This window comes from Oncorhynchus clarkii, chromosome 6, assembly GCF_045791955.1.
Source record: "Oncorhynchus clarkii lewisi isolate Uvic-CL-2024 chromosome 6, UVic_Ocla_1.0, whole genome shotgun sequence".
NCBI lineage: Eukaryota > Metazoa > Chordata > Actinopteri > Salmoniformes > Salmonidae > Oncorhynchus > Oncorhynchus clarkii.
Genome location: NC_092152.1, coordinates 41,326,657 through 41,332,096, shown reverse-complemented (window position 1 = coordinate 41,332,096; position 5,440 = coordinate 41,326,657). Strand labels below are relative to the sequence as shown.

The 5,440-nt window shown below is 39.6% G+C and overlaps 1 long non-coding RNA gene across 1 annotated transcript; it reads left to right on the top strand.

Annotated features, from left to right (window-relative positions):
* The first annotated feature begins 3,413 nt into the window (after positions 1-3,413).
* LOC139412079 (uncharacterized) lies at positions 3,414-5,138 on the top strand. Its single transcript, XR_011634663.1, has 3 exons — positions 3,414-3,630; positions 3,847-3,944; positions 4,076-5,138. It is a non-coding gene; the product is annotated as an uncharacterized lncRNA (long non-coding RNA).
* The last annotated feature ends 302 nt before the right edge of the window (positions 5,139-5,440 follow it).

Sequence of the window (5,440 nt, the reverse complement as noted above, 5' to 3'; positions counted from 1 at the left end):
AGAGAGGACAAGAGTGGTTGTTAATAATGACGTCAGATGGATAGATGGATAGAAAATGACTACAGCTTGACCTGAAGGAAAGCGACTAACTAGTTCTGTGCATATAAGCAAGCAGGGGCCAGACATTATCAACACGTTTCCTCATGGAAGGAAATCCTCACGCTCAGCCATGGCTTTGAATCTATATGACATAATTTCAAAAAGGGGTCAAAGTTGAAGCAGTAGTGGCTGGTGGGGTCAGAGGTAGGCCCCTGTATTGTCCATCCTCTCTCCCCTGTGGGTCTCTGTATCCCCTGTAACAATGACTGGGCAGCTGCTCCCCTCATAAAGAGGCATTAACCCTGCACAGGATCAACTAGGGCTGATGGTGAACATGGGTGTGTGTGCGTGCCTGCTTGTCTGTCTGTCTGCTTTTTTCACAGACCGAAAAAAATAGTGCAAAAATAAGATAATTTTTGCTACAACATTGGGAGTATTTATTTGCGGGGGGGGGGGGGGGAATCAGTGCATTTTGGCAGTGATAAAATGGTGTTGACATATCTGCTCGAATACCAAAGCCAAGCTGTTTCTAGGAGCTATTTCTTGGACATTCTACAGTAAGCTATTCTCTGTCTTTCTGTAAGGAAGGTATGAATCTCGATATTAAACTGTGAAAATGGAAATCTAATTAAATTACAGGTTGGCAGGTCTGTGGAATACGGTTTTGTCACAGAGCTGTGGAGTGAGTGTAACGTTTCTCTCTACATTCCTTTGCAGTTAAATGGACGCCACCTCTGTTGCTTGGTGACAAAGTTTAGATCCAAACTGATTTAGTTATGCTCAATCAGTGTTTGCAGTGCAGGTGAGAGGAGCTGTGAGGTGTGTGTGATATTTGTCTCTAGCCTTTAGTGTAGGGGGTTGGTTTTTCACCCTCAGGGGAGAAACGCAAACTCCGGCCTGCAGCTTGGATGACTCAGAACTAACATCCTGAGGTATTGCAGTATGCTGAATATGATGTCTAATTGTTTTGAGTGATTTTTCTCTTTGAGTTAATATTTGTCAACGTCAGACCACAGCTGGCAGCTGACATCATCAGATAATCTGAACTATGCATCACAACATGTCATCGGAAAGAATTGACATCACTACATTGAACATCATAATACATGACATCAAAATGAAGATCACCAAAACACTTGCCATTATGGAGAAGATCAGAACACATGAAATCACAATGGAGAACATCAGAAGACATGTCATCACAACACATCATCAGAAGTCATGACATCACAACAGAGAACATCAGAAGACAGGACATCACAGCACATAATCAGAAGTCATGACATCACAACAGAGAACATCAGAAGACATGATGCAGTATTACAACAGAGAACATCAGAACACATGACATCACAATGGAGAACATCATCCATAGAGATTCTATTATTTCTACGGATTTTTATCTGCATCCAGCTCGTCAAAAACATATTTGTTTTCTTGCTTCAGAGGGGTCCAAGTGCATGATGTCCCCGTCTTAAAAATAGCACAGCCTCCAGTCACACCGCTATTAACTGTCCTTGAGTGGTATGTCTTGATATATCTCCGTGTCCTCTCTGAGTAAACTAAAAACAAAGACTCAGTCATTGTGTTCCTTACCCTCAGCTCCAAAATCCAATCGATCATTTTTTGCTGTATTCTCTTTATTCCGATCTCACGTGTCTGGGTCAGGGTTCGGTCAAGACAGCTTCTTCAGTTTTTCTGTTCATGGTGGGTATTTTGAGAGTGTCTATCCTGGCTTTTTTGTTGTTGTACAAATACAAAACAGAATGTTCCAGAAATTGGCTTTGTCATTTATTCTCAGTAAATAGCTTTTACCGAATTGTGAGAAAAACAAAACTATGTTATAACTTTGAGTTATTCCAGTAACGGCATATGACCAAGCCAAGAGAGATATCGCTGCTTTTATTAGGTCTTACAGTAACAGCTTATAGCTAGTACATGTAAGGACCTAGGGAAGATAATACTGTACTGGAAGTGCTTCCTAATAGCTATCGATTTCCTTTCCTGCTCTCAGGCCAGGGAAGATCATTTTGTATGTGTAGGGGTGTGTGTGTGTGTGTGTGTGTGTGTGTATTGTTTCTACCTCGGGATGCCCCCACACTCTCTCTTTATTTTATAGATACAAAGCACACAGACACACTCTCACTTCCCATGTCACGGTGACTATGTGCAGTTCAGTGGGTCAGCACTGGAGAACTGACTGTACACTCGTTTTCCGGCACAGATGCAGACGACCCTCCGTGAAAACAGAAATACAAGCCCACCTATGTCAACTATGAGTCAGCAAACAGTCAACAGAACCCACACAGTCAGGGGGTGGGGGAAACACTGAATCCAGGGACAGGAGTCCACTGTCCTGCCCCCTCTATAAGCACTGATCTTCATCTTAGTCACTTACAGTAAACACAAGCTCTCGTCCAGAACAATCTACAGTCAGGGTATACAAGCGGGTCGCGCAACATACTGGTTAGGTAGGCCAGTGGTGTCAAACGGGTCTCAAGGGTCAGAGTCTGTTGCTTATTTTTGCAGCTCTATGGAACTCAACTGATAAATTCATGTATTTGATTGGCTAGAGTTTTCCAGATCTAAACCAGTCTCAGATTAAAAGTTAACTCCAAACAAGAGGTCTGGTAAATTGAAATGGTTGCAGTATATAGGCCAGGGGTGTCAAACTCAAGTCCTCCAGAGCCTGTGTCCACTGTCTGCTAATGGCTATTGTAAGACCGAATACTTTACTGTATGCCATGCCTATGTACATTCCTGGCAGGGAAGCAATAAACAGGTACTTAGTTCTGAGACTCTCGCTCTGTCTTTCCTCTTACTGTAAACGACTCGATGACATTTCTGGTTTGCATACAGGTAACAGGTGCTTTGTTCCCCAGGCAGGAAGTTCACCTGTGTTAAATATCAACTCAAACGTTCTTTATATGGCACATTTTTTCACGACAAATGCATTTTAATGTGCTTAACCAATAAAATAATAAAAGGTGAGAAAGATAAAACGCCATATGTTTCTATGCAAATATAAAGCGATGGTAGACATGAATAAAAATGAATTAAGAGATCAATTCAAATAGTAAAACAATAGTAAAATAACTGTAGAAATGAGAGACTGATGCAGCAAAATTGATAAAATAAATAAAGTAGATAATATGGCTAAGACAACACTTAAAACCGTCGGGATTGTTGTGTTTTTTCGCTATCAACTCATGGCATGAGGCGGTTAAATGACAGAGATGTATTTGTTGAAAATCTATCACTTCCCTTATAAACATGAAACTTCCTGCAAGTGTGTCAAAAAAATGTTGCCAGAAGTTTGCCAATAATGGTGAATCTGCAGCAAACCTTTTTCAACAATAATATGTATTCTAGTGGCAAACAGTTCGCCAGAGTTTTTTTTCTTCTGACAAAAAATTCTCTCAAGATTCTATTTCAATCTGTGGCAACAATATTTATTGCCACGTTACCAGAAACGGCTTCTGGTGAAAACATGCGTTTTAAGACCAGTTGACGACCAATCAGGGGGATTCGAAAAATCTGTTGGAAAATGGAAACTAAGAAATCTAGCAAGCTACCTATCAAAGTTTGCCAGTGAGTGTCTAACTTATTAATTCAACTTCTTAATGAATTAAAAAATGTTAGCTCATTGATGCCTAGTTAACAATGTCATGCTTTATGGGATAGTGAAACACTTTGAGTTTCAATATGTCAGCGCCACTGCTTGTCTAACTGCTTAGCTAGCTACTTGGCTAGCTGCTCGGTTAGCTACTTGGCTAACTAAGGTTATGATATTTTCGACTCTTGCAGATGGCTACCCTTCCCCTACCTGTGGTGTTGGAAAATGCTGTATTGGGAGGAGGATGCATCAACCCTCTTTGAGCGATACATTTGTGTCTATAAGCATGGTAAGCAAATGCATGCATTGTTTTCATAAATGTAGCCCATACATTCCTTCTTTGTAGCAATTAGATCTTTCATTGCTTTAAACTAGTAGCTAGCTCATCTTCATCATGTGTTGTTCTTTCTCTCTTTCTAGAAGCAATCAGTTACAAGGCAAAAACCAAGATTGAGGCCTTCAATCTACCCGAGGACAGAGAGATGTGCGGAACAGGTGCCACTTCTTGCATGCTTGGCTTTGAGATGTAAGTTAACAATCATTCTTTTCGGGAAAAATATGAATTTCCATATTAGGGATAACTACATTTTATGTTGCTTTTCTTACACCCACGCCTAATACACCTGAGTCAGGAAGAAGAGACAACTATTAGACAACTTCTTAGTGATGAAGTCCCCAGTCTAGATTTAATATCATAATCAGTTTGATACAATTGTGTTGAGGCTTGGCTGGAGCAAAATATTGTGTACTGTGGAACAGTTGGCCACACAATTTAAAGGTAGATTTAGTAGGCCTAGTTTATGCTAGCTCCATCATTTGTTTATATACATTGTTTCCTTGCTGAAAAATATATGGAATGCCAGTTTCAGTGAGAAGCATAGCAACATCAAGGCAACTTTAACAGCTTTTTAAAAATGTATGTATCATTTATTTAACTAGGCAAGTCATTTAAGAACAAATTCTTATTTACAATGACGGCCTACCGGGGAACAGTGGGCCAACTGCCTTGTTCAGTTGGCGGAACTACAGCTCGGGGATACAAACCAGCAACCGTTCGGTTACTGGCCCAACGCTCTATCTTGCTATATTGGGAGGAGCTGACCGCATTTTTACAAGGCTAAACTCTCCCATTAGCCGCTGAGTCTACCTTTTTAAGATGCCAAAATAGAAAATGTTTTCAGTATCCTCATTTTGTTTAGTGTTTTCTGACTGTTTCAGTGCATGCATTTTGGATGAAAGACTTCCATAGGGCCGCCATCTTCAAAGTTCACTCAAAAAGGCAATCGTTCTGAACTGGGTTTCATTTAGTTTTTGATGTTTTAATTATTAAATCTTATCTTTTAAACTTTCAATAGTTGAAAGCTATTGCTCATGTATCACTTGGCTCATGTAAATTCAGTAGTTGCCCCTTTAAACATCATAAGGTCAACATCCCCATTGTGTTCACATGTAAATGTTGTAGCTACATAAAAATGTCAAACAATATGCAGTCTTTGCTCCTTTCTTCTTTAGCATGATGATCATTTTAAGTTGTATTGCATTAAGACATTGAATACATGTTGTTTAGTATGTTTACTACATTTATTATGTTTAGTTCTCTGTGAGAATCAAGTTTATTTAAAGTTATATGTGATTTGGTTTATGTAGATTCAACATTGCAATGTTGTAAACAAACAGTAACCAATAACCTGATCTAATGTTGTGCAAAACGGTAATCAAGGCAATGCGTGGCTACGTTGAATATTCTAAAATAATGTTTAACCCTTTTTTTTGGTTACTACATGA